The sequence below is a fragment of the Patagioenas fasciata genome, chromosome 14 (genome assembly GCF_037038585.1).
Source record: "Patagioenas fasciata isolate bPatFas1 chromosome 14, bPatFas1.hap1, whole genome shotgun sequence".
Lineage (NCBI taxonomy): Eukaryota > Metazoa > Chordata > Aves > Columbiformes > Columbidae > Patagioenas > Patagioenas fasciata.
The window spans coordinates 14165598-14188482 of NC_092533.1; the positions used below are offsets into that span (position 1 = coordinate 14165598).

A 22885-nucleotide genomic window follows, 5' to 3' on the forward strand; every position below is an offset into this window, starting at 1 on the left:
AATTGTCTCTAGGATACTCTGTTTTTTAGATATCATTAATCCTAAGTGTGGACACAAAGCCAGCATTCTCACATTGGCCTCATTAACAGTGCCTAGACGTGTAACTTCTGTTTGGTTTTGTGTTGTTGGTCGCTCCCAGCCGCTGTCCGTGCCAACCCATAGCAGGGGAGCACAGAGCTGGTTATTCACCAGGACAAACTCACACTGGTCACTGGAAACTGCCTTCCAGAAAACACCCCCCAGCTGCAGTGTAACCCGTGTTCTTTTTCACTGGGTAGCTAACCCTGACTTCATCAGCTCTGCTGAAGAAATGTGGCCACCTCACCAAGGCATCTTGACTGGTCTGTACCATTGAGCCATATCCATCACAACTGACTGTCAACAGATCTTTGTTGTGTGCCATTTAATCAGCCATATGGTTGTTCCCTCTCACATCGCTGGTATATTAAGTAGTTTTGTAATATTCTGCATATCACCACTAGAAATACTCTAATGAGATGAAGATTTAAAAACATCTTTAGATGGGATGGGCTAAACGTATTTTGGTTTTTGCTAATTTCCGTTTAATCACGATAAGCATCAAGTCATTTGCTTTATGGACTGCTCTTAGAGACATTGTTACCTTTTCCTCTGAAACTTAGATTGCATCAAAATGTAGTGTGAGGAGATTTGTTTCCCATCTGAGTATAATTCCCACTCTTTCCTCCTGATAGGGACAACTCATTACTTAACTGCAACAATCTTTTAAATACATCTCTAACATTCATTTTTGCAATCTAGTTTATTTTCAAGCAGAGAGATTATTTCCAGTGAAATGACTATCACAGTGTCTCTGTACAGAAGTCTCTCTGCAGAATCAAGACATCACCATGCATATTACATTAAAAATGAGACCACGGCATTTGAGACAAGGACACATCTTGAAATCTATGACATGCCATAGAAAAAGGTGAAGCCAGGGAGAAGTTGTGGTTATGTGGATCTTCCTCACGCCTGTGAATAAATGCAGTCCTCAAGCTACAGCATTGCATGTAATTTATGAGGCTCTACTAGTATGCTCAGCTCGCCCCTCTTCTCAATTAACCTTGAAAAGCTGAGAGATACTTCCCTGCTGGTTTCTGGATTGCCCCTTAAAACTCCTGCTCTTTGTTGACAGTTACAAAACTACAGTTGCAGTTGGAAAATTAACTCTGCTGTAGTTTCTCTCTAATCAGACATTTACAGTACGCTTTTCCCAGCTACAGGTAATCCAGTGTGCTCTAGTTTATTTCATTTCTCCACACAGATTTTTTATTTTATGGAATATAGACATCAAGATTGTTACGTTTTAGCAGCACTGCTGCTGTGCATTACTCGTGTCCAAGGCTCGTTTTCACTGCTGGTTCGGTATATCCTGGTTAATTTAAGTTGCTACTTTCCTCCTGGCCTTGCCAAAAATGTGGACAGTAAAGTTTTATAGGTTGACATCAGCTTGTGTCCAGCAGTTTGTCATTCTCTCGGTTCCTGATCTACTTTGCTTTAGTGCACCTTTTTTTTTGTTGGTGTCATTGATGCTTTCACAGATGTGTAGCAAAGGAGGAGGGAAGAAATTTAAGGTTAAATAATAGTCGACATTTAATTACAGTTTACAGAAAATGTAAGTATTCTTCAGTGTATTTGGTAGTAACACAGTACAAAACATGGCCAGTTCATTGAGAAGGGGAAGATGACAGCTGAAGTAATTCCCTTCTGAGGAACTGCACAACAGTTTGTTGAAACGTTTCTACCTTGTGGCAAAAAGATGGAAGCAATTTTTTAACAGTTTGGAGTTTTTTTCCCCCATTATGATATTTTGTTGTTTGTTGTTGTTCCTTTTCCCTGTGCTCCCCGCTGGCTCCGCAGGCTCCGAGGTGCGGGGGGCGGCCGAGGGGCCGGGGCGGCGGCGCTGCCGAACCCTCAGCGCCGCCGCCTGCTCACGGCTCCAGCGGGAAAGGGCCTCCGCGGGGCGGCCTCCGTCCTTCCTCCCGGTCCTCGTCCCCTCGCAGCGCCGACGGGACAAGCATCCTTCGCCCGCCGGCAATTCCCCCGCTCCCGGGCCGCCAGCCCCGCTTGCTCGGCGGAGCCGAAGGGCCTCTCCCGCTCCCGCACCTCTGCGGCAGCGCTCGGCTAGGGCCGCCCGGCCGCTCCGCCGAGGGACGGCCGCGGCGCTAAGCACTGACGCCCGCTATGCGCAGTAACGGTCAAGGCACCAAGGACGCGAGCGCATCGCCGCGGGACCTGCGGCTGCCGCCCGCGCCGTGACAGCGCGCAGTGCCGTGACAGCGGGCAGTGCCGTGGCAGCGTGCGCTGCCGGCCTAGCCCGGCGCTGCCACCCCCTCCCAGCCCGGCCACCCCCTCCCCGTCCGCGCCCACCCGGCCGCTCCGCCGCCCGTCACGGCGCCGCCGCCCGTGCCCGGCAGCGCGCGGGGGGCCTGCGCGCGCGCGCGGCCGGGCGCCGAGCGCGGGGATTGGCTGGCGGCCCCGGCCGCGGCGCGTGCAGCCGGGGGCCGGCGGGGCTGCAGCCAGAGCGCGGCTGGCGCGCGCGGCTGCTGGGGCTCGCGCTCCCTCCGCCCGCGTGCCGCGGTGGTGGCTTCTCCGCGCTGTTCGCTCCGCGCTGCTCCGCTCCGCTCCGCTCCGCTCCCCGGGGCGCTGTGAGGCGGCCACTGCTCTTCCCGCTGCTCCGCTCCTCGGGGGAGGGACGGGACGGGAAGGGAAGGGAGAGGAAAGGAGAGCAGAGCAAAGGAAGGGAAGGGAAGGGAAGGGAAGGGAGAGGAAAGGGGTGTCCCTCGCCAGTGAAGGAATCCGCACCGATGTAAGTTATCTCCCAGAGACGGTGTGAGGCACTCGGGCTGCTCAACCTGCTGCTGGTAAATGCTCTTCACTTCTTACTTGCCTACATGCTCAGGGCTTTCCTTACTGCTTTTCATTCGGCAGCAGCGCTTAAAGCTGCGGCGTTTCTGTGTCTGTCGCTCCCTTCCTTTCTGCTTCCCCCCACCCCCGGTTCTGTAATTGCGTTACTGGAGTTGACAACTTCTGATATGTGGCTGTAGCCGGGCAGGCAGCGGGTTGTTGTTTCCTGGAGCCGGTTAATTCAGCACTTGGAGAGGTCATTAGTCGCATGAGTTCCAGGGAAAGAGGATTCTCTGTGTCTCTGCAATAAGTGGTGCTGCTGCTTTTCTACCCATTAATTCTCATCCTTGATCGCTGGTATTTCTTTTATTTTCACGGTGTTTTAATGTTGCCTTTGTTCTTTAAGTTCCTGCTTTTTTTTTTTTTTTAATTTCTTCCCCTCCCCATGAGTTCTTCTGGGATTGAAGTACAATCTTTATGTATCTATATATATATTTTTTTTTATTATTATTTTTTTTTTTCAGTTTTTGCCAATAGTGTTGAAAGGTATCACTGATTCAGAAACTATTGTGCGTCTTGGTTAGGAACAGGCAGAAATCAGAGAAGGCAGGCATTTGTATTCCGAAAGGGAATTAAAAAAAATGCTGCTTTGCATCATTGCTGCAGATTTGCAGGAAGCAGTAAGGGACAATAATATTATGTGGTTTGCAAAGATAATAAACATAGAAGCACTTTGGTGTTTCAAGTATAGCCCTGCGATTGAGCTGTTTCCAAATTGCACTTAATAATAAATTTGTAGCTGTGGAGAAGGAGGTTGCTGGTATGCATCGCATACATTGCTGAGACAATGTACCAATGTGTGCTAACACCAGAGCAAGTGCCTGTTAGACCTTATGTGGAGTGGCAGTTTGACAAGATACTATTTTGTTTCTTGCGTACACCCAAACTGAAATTTAAATAAGGTGGCTTGATGGATGCAAATTGAGTTCTTAACTCTCTATTTCTGAACCAGACTCCTTTTAAACAGTGCTTGTTAGGAAGCTTGTAGGTGCTGGTATAAACATTTATCTGTAGCAGTTTCAGTTTATTTAATACCACTGACATCTTAATATGTGTGCCTTTTTTTTTTTTTTTAATGCTCAAAATGTAGTGGTAACTGTTGTCTCTCTGTGTGTATATACATATTCATGTATTTATATATAATATTTGGCTTGTACTTGTTTAAATTTACCAAACCTTGTACTACATGAAGAAAACAGGTAGTATGACAGAACTGAAATGCAGGGACACAGAATTATAGGATACTTTGTTTATAATATTTAGTTTTGTAGTCAAAAAATTATATAAGATCAAGGAAATTCAAAATGTATGTGTTCTGAAGAAGTGAAGTCTAGAAGTAATAGTATTGTACCAGTTGAAGAAAATAAAGCTTGACTGAAACAATATGGAATGCAAACTGTCAGTAAGTATGTGTAGTTATCTAATATCTTCATAGAACACTTTATGCAATGCTGTTTAAAATCTGATGTATTTAAAAATGTAGTCTACATTTGTTAAGTGTACAATTAATGAAAAAATAGTATGACCTGTTAAAGTGGTTACTTTATGCGAGTTTAATAGCTAACCTTGCTTGTACAGTCTCAAAGTTTTTCTTCAAACTTCAGAAGAATTTAGAGAGAGGTGATTATTTCTTGAAGACATTTGTGTCATCATTGAAATTATATTGATTTGAGAAAGTGGTGAATCTCCACCATATAGAATGATGACAGCTATTTTTTGAAGGGGCTTATGTAAGTGCTAGATAAAGTCGATTTTTACGAGGGGCCAGCAACCTAAAGATGGGTTGGCATTTCTTATGTTGTCAAGGTTTCAAATAGATGTAAGCAATGTATTTAGGCATAATTTTCAGGTGCGCTGGCAAATCCAGGTTCACAATTAATTCAGCTTGGTCCATATGCTGAGGATTCGAGTCACTGACTAATAAATTAAAACACTATTCATTTTTTACACTGATATATATATATGTATATATAGTGTAGTATTCAAAAAAACCAGCTGTGAGGTCTGAGCTTTAATTCGTTTTGAGAGGAAAACTTTTTTAGCTGTGGTTTCTTAGTGTTTTGGCAACGTCCAAGAACTCACAGAAGGTTGTGGTGGTTTTTTTTTTTTTTTTTTTTTCCCCAATTGTTAACACATGTTCAGCATTAAAAATAAAAAATAAAAAAAAAAAAATTTTGATCTGGATAATCTGTTTGAATTTTTTTTCTGCTTATTTTTAAACATTTTCTACTAAGACAGTGCTTATATGAAAACAATAATCTTTTAATTCTCTATGTGCTTATTTTTCATGTGGATAATGAAAATAAAATAATCGTGTTTCTGTGTCATTAGATTTCAACTGTTTATGTAGCTTGGGGAAAATTAGCACATGAACATCACTGGTGATGTTTTCCTCTAATTAAATTGAACTGTATTTCCATTTTTAATACTTTGTACTAAAAGTCAAAGAGCCGTGTGAGGAAACAGAGGAGGCACTTTCTCTTGTTAGGTCACAGAGTTGATTGTTGGTAGGAACATTGATTTGAGAGGGCCAATAGTTTAATTTCTTTGCCTTTTTAAATAACGTTTTTATTTCTGGGGGAAAACAAACAAACAAAATAAAAGAAAAACCACAAACCAAAAACACACAAACCAGCAACGTATTTATCAACTTGTGGTATTTTATGGTCATGGCTTTGGGATTTTCCTGTCAAATACCATCACTTTCGTTTCTGCAGCCGAAGAAAATTTCGTATGAACACTATTACTTTACTGTTAGAGTAAGCAATGGTGTAAACTGTGTAAGTGATCTTCTGCTTAAAATTATTTCAAACAATATAGAAAAGGGAAAATGTTTGTTCAGTTCAATCAAGGTTAATGCCTAGACTTCCTTGTCTGAGAGGTCAAACTAAATTGAAGGTCAGATTAGATGGAGACAAAGCTCAAGCCACTCTTAGACCACTCAAGTCACTATAGCGATGTTTGAAAAGCTGTTTTGTGTTTGTTTGCAGTTTACTGTGGATTTAATCCCTCAATCCTTAACATTTTTGGCAAAAGGCACACATAGGAGAAGCACCACTGAAGTCCATGCTTAAAGATAAGACTAAAAAATTGTTGTACAGATCCTTTAATAATATTCTTTATAGAAATTGATAGTTCTAAAAAGTCTTCCCTCCCCAACCCTGGATCCATAACAGGAAAATACAACCTTAGGATGTAAATTAAATTCATTTCTACTGAAGTAATTGATAAGAGATGTTTTAGTCTTGACTTGCTTTTTCAGAACGTTAGTGTTTAATGGCAATGGCAAGTTTTTTCTGTCTTTTTTTTAAAAAAAACTGTTAATTTCATAAAATCTTTATCAGGAAGAATAGTTTCTGTGTTACAATAGAAAAGATAGTTTTGCTGATACTAAACATATTGAGAACTGGTCCATACTTTCTGACCTGAGGTGTCACATCCCAGAGCCTCCATACCAACTGCTAGTGACTCATCTTTCTCATTTCTTACTGCACAAACCAGCGCCTGTGCATTGTGCTTTTAGATGGTGTAGGAGGTAGAGCATGGAATGATTTTGGCTGCACCAGACTGTTCCAACCACAGACCAGACCAAATCTGTGTCGTGGTCGTCTCTGTAGCCTCAAAGAGCCTCCTGTCCTGGTCCTTATTCAGAGTCACTTAGCTGAGCAGCTGCAGCAACGTGTAAAATTTTTTCTGCAATACAGTCTCACCTAATCCACGTACGGATTTAAAAGGTACTTTGGGGCATTCTCTGTTAGCTGAATTTTGTCTCACAATTATTGGTCTGCATTGGGATCTCATAATGCTCTCGAAGTTCAAATACGTTGTTTTAAATCCACCTTTCTGACTAACTCAATATTATCAGATAGACTTTTCGGATAAGCAGGAAGCGTGTTAAGCTTAGATGTTATTCCTTTTTTATTATTTTTTAAATAGATTCTTTTGGGTTGAATTGATTGACAGTCAGTGCCAAACAGTAATAAATTGTCTACTTTCATGTTTATTGCTGAACATTAATAACCCAGTAGTCATCCAAATAGGGATGTAATTGCAAGATTTTTAGCAACAAGCTGCACAACATTGAATTATAAACTTATGTTTAGCTGAGCAGGTTGTGAATGGATATGTTATGCATATGCTGTCTTACACCAGTGGCAGTATTCAGACGCGTTCTGGGTTAATAGTTAAGGAAACGACTGATCTTAAGTCATGCTTCTTTAACTCAGGGACAGGTTTAGTAGATGATATATTTTATTGTCTGATGAATGGAAAGCAAAGTTGCACTGAGGTAGGGGGATTCGGCTTTGGTGTTTGGGCTTTTTTTTTTTGTTGTTTTTTTTTTTTTCTGTTTGTTTTGGTGTGGGTTTTTTTTGTTTGGTTTGTTTTGTTTTTGTTTTCTTTTTAATCTGTAATGCCAGTCAAGTAGTATGGGGAAAGTAAGAACAAGGGACCACCCTTTTTGTTTTTTGATAATAAAGTCTTCATTCTGGTTTTGTTCTTAAGGGATTTCTTTGGTATATAAATGTGTACGTTTAGCCAAAACACTAACCTTTCAGAACTACAAATGGGTGTTAAAACTGTGTAAAGGATTTTCCTACTAGCTTGGGGCACAACATAGCTGCTTTTGTGTCTTTAGTGGGAGCATTTAAAGCCTTCGTCTAAATTCTCCAGATTTATCTGTTGTTTTTCAGCCCACACAGGCAGGGAAAGCATCAGGGATTGTTCAGTGGGGTATGCAAGCCAATCAAAATCATTAACAAACACGTTAGGAGTATGGAAGCGGCTGCTGTATCAGTCTTTATGGAAGGTGCTGTGGAGAGGCAAGGACTGCAGCCCAGGGTTGTGCAGGTGCATGTGGGGTTGGGGAAGCAGTGCTGCTCACAGGAACAAAACTGTCTGTCTGCTCTTACCCACGTAAGGCTTCTGTGGGCACAGTGACACCAGGTAGTGTAATTTTTTTGAATCATAGTCTGAGACACCCAGAGAAGCGTTTAGTGCAGATATGAGTCCAGATCTGTCAAATTTTAGTGTAGCACCTTAATGGTGCAAGTTGTCTTTTGACATCAGGGTGCAGATCTATAAGAGCACATGGAGCCTGTCTCCATGTGTGTACTTCTGCAGTTCGCTATGTAAGAGTCTAGATGCCTCCTAGGAAGTTTTATGCGTGTTCCCTTAACTCTGAACATGAAAATCTTTTGGAGAACGTTTAGTAAAGCCACTTTCCCTAAATTAATGAAGTTTGGAATGTTGGCTCTGTTGTGTTTTTGAATGGCTCTGTACAGTTGTACATGTATGCTGTATTGTGGAAAATGCTAGTTTAAAGAGGCGTAGGTGAAAATATCTAAGTGGAAACTACAAATTCTACTCTGAAGCCATTGTTACATAGTAGCTTAGTGATTATGCATAAACGCTTATAAAATCTGTAAAATATAGAAAGTTCTATTAAAGGTAAACAACAGATTTTTCCAAAGCTTTTTGCAAGTGTAGATTGCCTAGTGACTTTTCTAATCTCTCTTTAAAATGCAGCTGTCTACAGTGAAATAAGTTATCCTAATAGTGTGATCCAACATTGTGTTGTGTACTAAAATAACGGTAAGTGCCTTTTTCAACCAAAGTAAGTAGTTGAGTATTTAGAAAGGCAGAATGCTGCATGTTGAAATATAACAGTGATGCTTTTTTAAAATAAAGTCCACTTTACTTGCTATGCTTATCTTGCCAATGCTATAGGAAACACTGTGTTTGAATCAGATTCTGGGGAAAAATGAGGTGTTTGCTGTATATCAGTTGAAATAAAGCGGCAAAGGTAAATATTAAATGCATCATAAAAATACATTCTCTAGGGAGGAATGTTATGCATTTCATGCTTGCAAAATTAAATGAGTTTTCTGAACCAAATTGAAATAAGTGATATGCAACTTAATACATTTAAATAATATTAAGAAAAACGAATTATATTGAAAATGCCTATTAGTGCACGCTGTTTGCCTAGTTCTGCTGTAACTGTAGATACTTCCTTTCACCCAAATTATTGAAGAATTAAGCATTTAAAGAAAATAACTTTTAATCTTAGTTCATATTAATATATACCTGGGTTACATGTTTGGATGTGCATACGCACAGGTTCTTGGTGCACTTGGTTTTGGCTTCATGCCCAGTGACATTTGGAAAGTCATGGTCCATCAGGAGCTGGCAAAACTATAGTCTGGAATGTAGAACTTTCTCTTAAGGCATGTTTTCTTGTTTAGGCATTTCTTTTAACTTTACGTAATTTTGATACAGAGAAAATGTGGTGTTTTTTTTCATTGTCTGTGATTTTTGGGAGAGCTGTGCTGGTATACTAGTTTTGCATGAGAACATAAAAATGTGAACATCCACAAAACCAAAAGCCCATAATAGGATAGGGAAATTATTTTCTCTTCCACTTCAGCATGGCTGACTGGGCACCAAAATCAAAAGGATTATTTATGAATTTCGCAGAAGAATAATTGTTTTGGCAGACTCCTTCCAATCATGGAGAAGTTTTAGAAAAATCATGGTTTATAGCAGAATATTTGAATGAGCTGAAACTTTATACTTGTAACTATGGCTGTAAGTAAACACAACAGTATCATGAAAATGGATCTCTAATTTTAATGATCTCGCAACAGTTTGATTTATCTGAGTATTTATCTCACAGGCATACGGTTACCTAAAACATGATTGAGTTTATGTAAACATTGGTGTGAGATGTGAAGGTCTGCTGGCAATGGATATACAGACAATTTCCATGGTGAATGGTTTCGACCAGTTCCTTCTGTTTTGGGAACATGTGGCCTAAATATCAGCTGAAGAACACTGGCAAACACTGTTGAGGGAAACTCTAAATGTGCAGATCTCTATTGGGAGTGAAGCAATAGAGAACAGATTTTTAAAGAAAGTTGACTGTTTAGAGATGAGTGGGTGCCTGACAAAACTTCCTATTAATTTTAGTCATTTTAAAGTCCATTCTTAGTGTCCTTCTGGTCTTTATCCTGCACCTTTAGCTGCAGAAAATCCTTGAGAAAAAAAGCTGCACCTAGATATCTCAGTTAAGGTACATTAAATAAATGCAGATATTTGGTGGTTAAGTGTTTTCAGGAAAGGAGAAGTAGATCATCAGGTAGATTATTAACAATCTAAAAAGCAAGGTATGGTAACAGAGATCTGTACGGAGCCTTGGTCACAAGAATAACTAAAGCTTTTTTTTTTTCCTTGAGAAGTGAACTGGCTTTAGTTGTCTCCCTGCATAGAGACTAACCTAAATCTTCTCCTTTTCTCTTAGCGCAGTGCTAAATTTGGAGGTCACAGCTTTAGTAACCAGTACTGAAGTACATGGTACTCCAGTGCAGATCTTGGGTGACACCAATGGCCCCAGCTATGAAACAAAGAATGAGCTGTGCACTTGTCTTTCAGCTTTCCTACCTGCGAAGGGATGCTGACTGAAACCCAGAACACTGTCACCTCCTTTCTGCTGTGGAACCTGCTTGCAGTCCAGAGGTGACATGAGAGCTGAGTTGCACAGAATATATCTTTTCAGAATGTCATGTCAGTGGTCAGGACCAATGCTTCAGTGGCTCACTCTGCGGCAGAACTTGCTGCAGCATTTTCCTAGGGAATCAAAGTTACAATTATTTCAGTAATCCTTCTAAAACAGGCCGTCTGGAAGGTGGGAATATCTTTATGGTACTTTGACTGTTTCATCATTGCAGGACAAAGGAGGGAAGTAGTCTCAGATCATGACATTGATAACCAACATACCTTCCATTGGTAACTGATCTTAACATCACTGAAAAAAAGCTGAAACAGCGAATCTCCAGAGGGTTGCTGTCATTACTTCTTCCTACTCCTTTAGGATCATTCCCTAGCAAGGTGCTACCTTCTGCTTCAGGAACCTCGCTAGAAACAGCATTCTTCCCTGTGGGGTATGCAAAGCAGGGAGTGGCAGAATAATGCAGGGAAAAAAAAGACATCTTAGTATTGCCTCACCTGCCTCGGGATTTGTCCTTTCTCTTTCCGAAGTACTCATGGCTTTTGGCTCTACTGCTGCATGGCTGTTACTGGGGTGCCTACGAGACCCTGAGCCCCATGTTCTGCCTGGGGATGCTAAAGGGAAGGGCTAGTAGCTCCTCCTGGCATTGTGTTCCTTGTTGTGTTACCAGTGAGGGTTCCGAACTAATTAGTTGAATGAGAGAGACCTTTCACGAGCAGCTCTCACTGCTGGAGAGAAGAAGTGTGGAGAGGTGAGAAGGACCTGTGGATTGCCTGTGGAGTATTTATTCTTCTATTGAAGCTCTAATTACCTAACTGAAACTCTTCTTCCATCCCAGGGGCCTCCAGAAGTTCCTTTGGTTCAGCTGGCATTCTGTATCAGCTACCTCCAGGCTTAAATTGCCTTTCTTTTTCCTGCATTGTTCCTTTAAAAGAACAGTAATTACTTTTCCCTGTGTCTCTCCAACCACCCAAAATACGAGCCCTTAATAGATTGCTCATTTACAGAGCAGCTTATGCATTCCCTCAATGGCTGTCGCCGTTTGCCCATAACATTCATTGACTGCAAGTACTGGAGTTTATACATTGTCCATTCTGTAGATCTTGAATTTAGCATGTGTTGCAAAATTAAGATTTATAATTGTATCCCGGTTAGTTTAAGGCCAGCTTCTGGATCACCTTTCCCCTTTGCACAAGAGTACTGGGATAGAGAGAGCTGTGTCATTTTGTTTGCCTCAGCAGTCATCTTGGGGAAAGTCAGAATTCGGATTCTTTTGGTACTCCCAACACAGATGGTCGTTACCTTCTTCTTGGTGATAAAATGGAAAGGAGAGAGCCACAATACTTTTTAATTCCCTTGCTCTTATGGAAAAGAAGCAGTATGAAATGTGGCGTTTAGATCTCATGAAAAGCCACTATTGTTGCTGCTTTGCACTACGTCCAAGGTTTTCCATCGAGCACTGGATACTAAGGAGTCTGTGATTATTGAGAATTTATTGACCCCTAGAATGAAGTGTTCGAAGTCCCATTTATAGTCAGATTAAGCTAGTCCTAGTAAGGCTAAAACCTAGTGGGTGTTCTCAAAATCCTGAAGTAGTTTCCGTTAAAACAAATAATTTGTCCCTATGAATAGTAGAGTAGGAGTGTCTTTAAATTTTTAACATAATTCTTAGATATAATGACAGCTAAACCTGAATTCACTATGTTTGAATATGAGGGTCTGACCCTGTGAATAGTTGTTATTGTCCTGCTGCTGTTCAAATGACTGTGTGAGAAACAATCACCTGCTTAAGACAAGCTCTGTAAAACGTTTTTTCCACTGTCATCCATTTGCAGTGCAGTTTACTTGACACATTTGAAAGAAGGACACAAAAGATAGTTAGATGTCACTTTAATTTTGCTGATGAAATGCTGTGTAATACTTAGTAGGCCATAATATTGACACAGCAGAACCTGTCACAAGTTAGAGAAAAAATATTCAGTACTTGGTTTAAGATTGCTCTCCATTCAGGCAGTGCAAACAGGGACTCTCCTGGTAGCTGAAGAGCAACTGTATGTTACTACATCTGTGTCTTCACTTGTTTGCAAAAAAGAATACTGGCAGGCTGGAAGGGCTGAGACTGGTGTGCTGTTTCTTGGGTCCAGGTGGTGAGCTAGCAAAAACGTGGCTTAAAATCTTTCTTGCTGTCCTTCTCCTCATTTCACTTATCTGCTCTAAACTTAACTCTGGCACAGCTGTATCTTGAGCACCAAGACATACGCTCCATGACCGAGGGTTATTTGGCTTGGTTCAGTCAGTTCATGAATATTTTGGAGTATAATTCCCTAGATTTATTATGAACAGGTCTGTCTGTGTCAGAAGTCACAGTATGCATATCGCTGTGTATTCTAAAATAATGCTTTCTGTGACAGGTGTTTAGGTGGTGAATTTATCACATTTATGCCATGACCCTAAAAGGAATATTTTGGGTTGGATGGTGGTACTTTTTCTGCCTTCTACTTTCCTTCCTTCCTGCTCTGTACCTGCTTCTCTCAGCCATGACATTGATGAGGAAGGTTTTACAGGTGTAGTTTCATGTTTTGTGGTTGACTAATTATCTTATTGCCAGAAGCTGTACGAATAGTTGATGCCATTTCTCCTCTTGTGTCTGAAATCTTATTTGTGTCTATCACCATTAGATTATAGCTAAATGCTGAATTTTATAAATTAATGTTTATTTCCACTTTGATTACTTTGGAAGTCTGTAGAGCTATTATTCATCTTCCCTACTTAGCAGTTATTCAACATATCAGTTTGTTCACATAGTAAATCTGTAATAGCTTTTTGTATTATGGAAAACAATTCTTCCTTCAGTAGGGAAGCAGTGGTGCAGGATAAGCTAGTGCTTATAGGTTTATTCTTCACTTAGAAAAGGGGCTGTGGCAGTCCCACATGTAAGGATCTGGATCTGTTGCCTCTGAACAGCAGACACAATTCTGCTGGTCAGTTCACCCACTCAGCTCACAAACTGCGCTTTCCTTCCACACCTGCCATAGTAAATTCATTTGAGAACTGGATTTACTGCCTGAAATGTATCAGTTTTGTGGAAAGATTTATGTCTTTAGGTTTGCTAATTGTGCACCTTTTGCTGTCTTTTTTTAATTGCAAATGTTTCAATTAGAAAGTGTTTTGGAAGATTATAGAAGTTGGATGAGGTTCCAGTAGTGTAGGAGGGAAAGAAAAATTAATCCAATTTTTAATTTCAGACAAACAGCTTTATTGTAGAGGCTATCTTCTCCCTTTGTGATTATGCTGACCATGGACAAGAGTCTTTTTGAAATAACTAAAATGGCTACATTACATTTGAAATATATGGTGGCTAGGTGGCCTGTTCAGTGATAGCTTTTAGCACATTATGGGACCACGTTTTTCTTTCAGTTTCTGAGGCTCAGGTTCAGTAGAATTAGGAGTGCCCATCTTAGCCCTCCTCTTTAAGATTCCACAAGACTGAAACCCTTCGGTGAGCCGGGCAGATGTCCCTCACTGGTGACCACGACTGTGTCAGGCATTACAGCAGTACCTGTGCCTCTCCCACATGAAAACGGGCTGGCAGCACTAGAAGCCTGCTGTCCTCCTGGTTCCCTTTCCTTGCCGTCTTTGAAGATCTGTGCTGACTAAAAGCTGAAATCCTGGAGTACGGGAACTGAGCTTGTCTTACTCCTGGCACATGTTTGGTGAGGGCTATTTCAGTCTTCTCGTACGACTTAGTCCTTTGTCCCTGTGGATAATGGAATACGGGGGCTCACAGTGGAATACAGCATCTCATTGGCAAGCATGTTTTTGCGAAAACTGACTAAGTTATAGATTGGAGCTACCTGCTTTTCTTTAGTCATTTATTTATTTATTTATAGATGTCTCTAAGTCTGTTGTATGAGTTATTCAAGACTTTGCAAGATGAATTTGCAGTTTTATTAGCAGAGAGTTAAAGCTCGCTTCCAGTACACTGTTATCTTCTGGTTTGGGTGTCATGACTTAAAATGGCAAAGATGCTACACCTACATACAAAACATAGACACAGGGGAGCTCTTAACCTGCCTCCTCAATTCCTGGCTATCACTTCAACAACCTTTGAGTTCTGTTCATCTTATGGTTGAGATCCGCAGGACTTCCCTCAGACCTTCTCATCTTTCTGTTTTCACACCTCCTGGCAGGAATTCTAGCCCAGAAAGATTATTTCTTCTTTTCTACAGTTGCCACAGTGCTTCACTTTATGTTTTGCACAACCCTGCTCTCACTCAGGACTTCCGTAGAGCTTGAATTGTTTTCACCAAGAGAGACTGAGGTTAGAAATTAGTCAAAACCAAATGAAACCAAAACCCCAAATCCCTTTTCAAATGACAACAATAGTAAAGCTTTGGAATAGTATACCTGCAGAGGCAGTGCAATCCTCCCTGTTACTGATATTACAGTACAGACTAGACGAACATCCATCTGGGATGATAGCATTACCATCGATACTGTCTTGCAGTTAGGAGACAGATCAGACAACTTTGAAGTGGGCATCTCTCCCAGCTCTATTCTTCTGCAGTGTACTGGACTAGCACTTTGCAATAGAAACAGGTGAATCTAAACAGATATCTACCAAAAACCCTTCAGCTTTTTCTCCAAATACATTTCTTAAAAGTTTAGTTTATTTTTCAGGTTACTGAACTGGAACTTTGAGTGAGGACAACTGAAAATCTGGGTAGTTTGGGAATGGTAAAAATGGATGATAGCAGTTAGTGCTATTTGAGATTAAATATGTATTTATATGCGTACCTGTGCATGTGTGCATGTGTAAGGTTTAAATCCGGATACAAAAATCCTTCTGATTACAATGTGGAGATATTGTGTAATTTCTGTTAAACTGTTTTTCTCTTTTAAGGTGTCCTGTCTAAGCTAAACCATTAATGTATGGAAAGAGGCTAAGATCATGAATAAGATAGCTGTTTTGCTGAGCTGTTCTTTAAGTACTGTAGCAACCTTTGAACTTCATAGTTGAAATTTTGTGCTAGCTAAGTGTTTGTATATTCCAGGCAATTCATTTGGCATCAGGTATTCTATGCATAGCACGCAAATAGCTAATGGGACTTTATAAAATACCATGTAAAGAAACTGGAAGGGTCCTTATTTGGTAAATGAACCTAACATGAGAGAAATAAAACCACAGAAAACTAGATCATGCTTTAGATTACACAGAAATACTGAGAGGAGAGGACAATAGGAGCAAAGTCTTCATGGTAGTCCCTAGAACACACATGAAATATAATAAGATGAAAGATTTAAACTACAATAGCTTTGTGAGGGAATGCCCTGCCTCTCTCCTTGTTTCCCTGTATTGCATCAGTACTGATCTTTTTAAATGTGGAAATAGGTGCCCTCTGTGACTGCCACTGTATCAGTACTACAGAACGGCTCCTTGAACTCTGAATTCCACTGAGGTATCCCCAGATGCCCTAGATACTATTGAGACTTTGCCTGGAAATCAAAGTGGTTCAAAAAAAAATGACCCATCATCCAGACTGGCATAACCTCCCCGCATGCTTTTATAATATAAATTACAGTGGAATTAGTGAGTAAAATATTGAATATTGTCTCTTTTAATGCTATCCTTTGAAATTAATGGTAATGACAATTCCTCAGTTTGGGGAACATGGTAGTGGCTTTGTAGTGACTAATAGCTTCAGTCAGTAATGTAATAGATTTTTGCAACATGATAATGAAAAAAATTCTAATGAAGGTCAAATAGCAAATGGCTACTGAATTGTTAGTTTTAAAAATCTGTCAAACTTTGCAATAACTTTTTCGGGTTTTGTTAAGCAGGCTTTTTCACTCCTGATGACAGAGCTGTGATCATTACAGATCTTTCAGTGGATTTGTTGGAAGAACAGATCTAGTCTATTAGGCTCCTGAAGAAGAGGATTGATGCTGCCTAGCTTGATGCATGAGGTCGAAGCCCAGTTCGGTTTTCAGACTTTTTAGATGAGATGGCATTGTTGGGCCTGACAGTTAAGACAAGGACTGTGTGAAGTCACAGTTTGCTGTTTTGCGTCCTGGTTGAAGAGCCGTCACAGATAACCCGATGGCACGATGCAAGTGAATGCATGGCTGGGGAGCTAGCCAATGCTTTCCACTGTATGGCTGTACTACCGTACTAAATCAGTAACTTAGTGATGCAATAATATCTAACTTCTACATACAAGTTTGTTTTTTTAAGTTTGTAGGATTGTCATTTGTAGTATCATTGGCTGTTGCAGCACTGATATTCTGCAGGTAGTGATGGTAGTTTTGTCAGTTTGGGTTAGTGGATGAGACTTTTCATGTTACGTGGGTAGAGGACGTTTACAGGGACATTGGAAGGAACGTGTTGTGTCTCAGAACATCTTGCAAACGTGCCTAAATCGTGGCTAAAAGTGTTTCCTTTTTCTAGAATAGTTTTTTTTCTCATTTGCATTTGTGAATCTTTCATCTGTTTGTCACCAGTGATATTTCTGTAGTAAGTGGATTTCTGTTAGCTACCTACAAAGTAATTTTTTTCACACAGCATACTGATTCCTATTATGGCCTAGTTACGTTACCTACAAAACATTCATCTATGAAGCATTAGATAACTGTGATTATTTCTCGGAGTGATAGAAAGTAAACACAGGATAGGAAAAAAAAAAAAAACAACAAAACAAAATCTTTGAATTAAAATGTATTGAAAGAAAAATGATGAAACTGCCTTTTCCTGTGAATCAGTACTTTGAAGTGAGGATAATACTGCAAAAGTATAGTTCAAGTTAAGACTTGACAGACAATCTCACATAAAATCCTTGCTGCTCAAAATCTATTCTGGAGAAAGCACAACTCATAGGCTGTTATTTTATTTCTGTGTTGAGATAAATTTGTTTAACATTTGGAAGGATGTGCATGTAAACATATGATTTCCTTAAAGGAAATATAAATGTTGGAGGTTAAGTTTCTGATTACTGGTTGCATGAAGATGGAAGAGAAAGTCTGAAACAAGTTATTGTTAAGAGGAGGTATTTAACTCTAGAATGAGCTTTTTCATACTTAAAATATTGTTTCTCAGTTTAGGATCTGTGTGCAAAGATTGGAAAAGAATAGAAATTTTATCTTCTAATGACTGATCTGAAAAAATTAATTTTCTATCCAGTATATTGGAGAATGGGGTTATGTATTATTTCAAAATTTAAAACCAAAACACAGTATAGTAGAAAGTACAATATAGTACTCCATAGTACTACACACACATAATATTGTTTTAATTTTCATTTTTAAAAAAATAATAATGCAGGTTAGAGCTGCTGTGGGAAGAAAATGTATCTGTGTACTTCATTAGATTGTGTTTCACTGCTATAACAATACTAGCAAATAAATGCATGTGGTGTGCAAGTCTTAAATTTACTATGTCAGAGAATTAAAAAAAATACTCTTAAAGCTTTATTAATTTATTTTCTCATTTTCTAAAACATTTATCTCTTTAATTTGCTTCTGTGTTACACTTTCTCAATATGCATTTTTGGGGCAAAACCTATCCTAACAGGTTTCTCATACATCTTCAGTGTAGCGATTATTTGTGCGCAATGACTGTTAAATCCTTGATTATGTTGTGGGAAGAATGTAATGAAGTTATTTAGCACCTTGTTTGAGAAGGAATAGCTGTTGTGTTGTTAACAGGTTCAGTGTGGTGTGCATGAAGCTTTCTGAAGGAAGATGTTAAGAAGGAAATTTGTGTATTATTAAGTTGTTGCACTGAAGGTTACCGATTCGTAACTGATGCTGGGTATGTCTGATTATTGTGGCAACGCAGAACGACAGGAACACAGGTCAGAAGGCTGAGTTAATGGTCCTGCTGGCTCTGCTTTGGTTATAGGCCTAATCTCTGACTACCGAACTTGTTTCATCTGTGCAGCGGTTCACACTGCTTCCTAATGCCCAAGGCATGCCAAAACCAATTGGTAATGTGGTGTCACCATCTAACACGTACCTGTTGCTGGTGCAGTGTGGGCCGGGCAGAGCTGGCAGGAGTTCTGGGGCCGGTTCTGTGCGCAGCAGCAGTCACCACAGGCCTGTCGCAGAGCTGTGGGTGCCGCACTGTGACATGAAGTACCAAGTGAGTGAGTTGTGCTGCTTCAGAAAGAGTTGTTACCGGGACAGGCGGTTTTCTCCTCTCACTTTGTGCAGTAGTGTTGGCTGGGTTTATTGCTGTGGTACCCTACATGAGAAATTAAAGAGTGCATGCCTAATATCTGAGGAGAGATTTTTCATTCTGTAAGCTGTGCCAAGCTGACAGAACATGAGAAAATGTGGTGGCCTTTCCACTTCAGACACATCTATTTCTCTAGGTGCAAGTACCTTGTCTATGATGGCAGCCAATATGGGAAAAGTACATATGATCGTTGAATATGCATAGCTGTATCTGTGCATTTCCAAATCAGATGCTGAAAGTATTGTGGATGAACTTTTAAACCAAAGTGTGTTGTCAAAGGTCTTTCCTGAACAGAACTTTCATACTTGATCTCAGTCTACTGGCACTTTGAATTCTGGGCTTTTCCAAGCTGTATGGAATGGTGAAACAAGGTTTATTCTATTACTCTCATTGCCATATTCTCTGGGAGTGGGCTTATCGTTTATTGCATGTTCTTAGAAGTGAAATACTGAAGCCCAGAAAGTTGTGCTCTGATACCCTTCCGCAACCGAAACTGGAAGCTTCCTGCTAGCCGTGATTTCTATCTCACAAAGCATATGGTAAGTGTAGCAAATGCTATGAATGGACTTAAAAATCTAATCTCACCTACTGCCAACTATTTTGATAGATGCAAAGAAAATGAGGTATTTCTTTATCCTGGCCACTCACAAGTATCATCTAAAATATCCATAGTAAGCACATAATTTCAGAGGAGCTTGGTCATAAAAGGTGGGTGGTTTATCACCTTGGTTCAAGGGGACGAAGTTACAAGAAATATGAATTCTTGTGGTTCAGACTGCAGGTGCTATGGGTTTCTTTCATTCTTTCATGGTTCACAGAAAATACATTCTCAAAGAGGTTGTATTTCGTAGTACTTAAAAAAAAAAAAAAGACAGAAAAAAAAAAAGCTATGAAAGCTATATTGGATTTTTAAGTCAGCTTTGATTCCTGCCCTGCTGAATAGGAATGAGCAGCCTAATGTGGAGTCTTTGGAGTGCTTAGCCAGTGATGTTCAAACACCTGGTGTTACATCTGAATATCTGGAAAACAGTTCTGCCTCAGACTCAAGGAAAATGGATTAAATGCAGTATTAAATAAACTTCTGCAAGACTGGACTTACCTGTTCTTTGTGTATGAACAGTAAAGGCTGGGTCCACTCCCTTATTGTAAGTAACAATGTTACCAGAGTATTAGTGATTATTTGCTTTCAAACAGTTAGTTGGTTAAAACGGAGTAGGGCTGCATCTGGCCAAGTTCTCGGCAACGTTCATCCTTTTGAGAGCTCAGGATTGTCAATACTGGGCTCAAGTGTTTTTCTGTCACAGCCTGTGCTTTGTGGAGATCCATTAGTAACCTTCCTTTTGGGGTGTGCTGCTTTGGACTTTATCCACCAAGTTCACCATTAACTGGAGGATATCTTTGCTTATGTGACTTGAATTAATACACTATAAATGCCTTAATGTTTTCAAGTCACTTTATTACGTACAATAACATGGTCTTTCTCTCTTTAGTGGTAACACTTCATTCTCTCCAGCTCTTTAATAGCAGATAAAAACAAAACAGATGACGGTAGCACTCGCCATTCTATTCTAGGTTGCATAGTCTTGAACACTCAGGACTCTTCTCCAAACCTCTGCCTTTTAGTTCTATGGATGAGATTATTTGGTGAAATTATTTGATTCACAAAACAAAAACCAAACAAGTACTCTTTATCTGATCAAAGAGGAAATGTGTTGGTCCAGTCTCTTTTGTATAATTTTGGAGAAAGATATGAGGGAAAGTTTCTCTTTCAGATTTCCTTCCCAATATTTATGAGACAGCTGATAGAGAAGCTAACGTTTGACAGTCTCGCTACACTTATTGTTGTAGAAGATGTGAAGGATTGCATCCCCATCTGGTCACCTGATGGAAACTTTTTGAAGCTTTAGCAGTTGGTTTAGATTCTACAACACATCACAGCTTTGAGAGATCTTCCCCAGCATTATTGTGCTATCTGATTGTGTCTGCATTTACTGGAGATTACAGCTGTGATTATATAACCAAGAAATAGAGGCAGGCAGATAAAGATGAAAATCCTTTGTGTTATTTGGCTTTGATTTTGTTTTGTTGTGAGTTGTTTTGTTTTCCTGTCACAGATTCAAGTTGAATATAGAAACTTGAGAGAATGAACTACACACAGACTTAGGAAAAGACGAAAGTAAATTGCAGTTAGAAACCATATAAATCGAGGTTCTTGAGAAGATGTATTATCTTTACGATGTATGTTTTTCTGTGTGTGTCTGTACATATGTATGTGGAAAGGTTTGCAATGCAGATACCCTTGCTATGAACTTGATAATGGTAGTAAGAGGTTTTTCCTACAAAATGTTGCTGCTTCTTCGTTAATTCTTTTTCTCTTTTTTTTTTCCTGACCATTTTTAATTTGGTGAAAATGGTAGTGGTAAGTAGTTGTTTTGCAGTAGTAGAATTCAAAATTCATTAGCAAAATGCAAAGCTATCTTCTGTTTATGCCATCTTACTCTTTATGAAAGTAGGATTTTACACACAGCAACATTAATTACAATTAACTATAGCATTCTAATTTGTTGACTTTATTTATTCAGAACTCTATTAGTGTTAAGCAATTAATGGTAAGCTGAACTTTAGAGTGGATAAGAACATCATTCTAAGCTGCAATAGCTTACTGGATGAGCATATTGTCCTAAATTGGCTCTAGCTACATTGTTTAATGGTTGCTGTATATAGTGCATGTAATTATATGATGACTGAATGCTACTAAACATATCACTTTTAGGTACACATCATGATGATATCGTAGAAAATGTTTTTAAAAGTTCCCATTTCAGAAAATAGTTGTTTCAAGCACTATATTTAAGTGTTCACTGGGTGAATTCTAGATCCATTTACAAAAATATACAGGTTGGAGGATTTGACTTATTACCTCAATCTGGTCTTGCAGGTATGTTTACTTTCTGGCAACTTTCATTTTTATTTGTGCTGTTAGAAAAAGTAGTTCAGATTTTGCTCAGTAGCTTATTTGTCTTGCCATATGCTTTCACTTATAGAGGATTTACATTCATAATACATTTTTCCATTTAATAAAGTTTTTACTATAGCAGGAAATGGAGAAGAGAAATTGTCAGGCTGTTTAAAAATTCAGATAAATACTTGTTTGTCCTGTGAGTTGCATAGTTACATTTGAATTCATTCTTTTTTTTTTCCAATCTCCTACGTGCGGTGAGGACACAATCCAATGATGAAGTAACCAGTTTTCTAAAATAAAAATATGCTAGCACACACACTTTAAAATAAATGTATGTAGGAAGGATATTTTCTCCTTACTTTTGCATTACAACCGGATGCACACGCGCACAGACATGTCCATTTATCTCTCTATATTTATAAATATAGGCTATTCCTTTCAAGCCACAGTAAAGCGGTGTATGTAGTGGGAGCAGTCCAAGGCAGAAATAGTGTGACTGAAAACAGCTGTTGCATCCTGGTTCGCCCACTTGCTCCCTGGAGAAATAATATGTTGCTTATCTCAAGACAGTAGTTTATTATTTTCTCCTACGCGTTACTTGGCTGTTAGTGGGCTCCGGGATGAGATGAGGCAGAATCACAGCACCACGTGTCTCTGCTTCGCTCCGAGAGAGGAAATAGTGTCCTTTGTAGTCTGTTCTCCCCCGTCAGAGCGCCAGCCGTGGCCTACACAGGAGAGTAACTCATCCATGCTCTCTGACCTTCTGCATGTAAAACAAGCAATATTATCATCCTCATTTGCACTTCTTTATTATTTACTGTAGTCATAAAATCAGAGGTCCACAGGCAGGTTTGAAGTGCTATTGTCTTGGGTTCTGCATATGTAGAAACTGGTGGCAGTTACCAGGAGGATGAGGTTTCAGCCCTGATAGGACAAGCTCCCGAGGGACTGGGGTGTGCTCCCTGCCACCCCGCTTGCTGCCCTGGATTACCCTGAGGGATAGAGTATGCCAGGGAGTTAAGAGGTGTTTTACCTCCTGCCTCATTTCATAGACACCCACAGCCTTGAGAGGGGATTATTTTGTGTTTAACCTGCTGTCTTGAAATCACCCTTAGCTCAGGTCAGGCAGAGGGCAAAGTGTCAAGTGAAAGAAGTCACAGTGTCCAAACAAAACAACACAAATGTTGCTGCAAAGGGTGTAAGTGAGGAAAAAGATTCTTGATCGGTTCTTAATGAAGTACCTTCAGGAAGTTCT

The 22885-nt window shown here is 39.8% G+C and overlaps 1 protein-coding gene across 12 annotated transcripts in view; it reads left to right on the forward strand.

Moving 5' to 3' along the window:
• The first annotated feature begins 2745 nt into the window (after nucleotides 1–2745).
• The window catches only part of TENM2 (teneurin transmembrane protein 2), a 629416-nt gene continuing 609276 nt past the window's right edge, over nucleotides 2746–22885 (forward strand). For 6 of the 12 annotated variants that reach the window (XM_071814801.1, XM_071814803.1, XM_071814804.1 and 3 more), the window contains exon 1: nucleotides 2746–2885. The gene's annotated coding sequence lies outside the window, so the exon portion shown is untranslated. The remainder of the gene's footprint in view (nucleotides 2886–22885) is intronic. The other 6 variants (XM_065848730.2, XM_065848732.2, XM_065848733.2 and 3 more) reach the window with 2 other exon arrangements.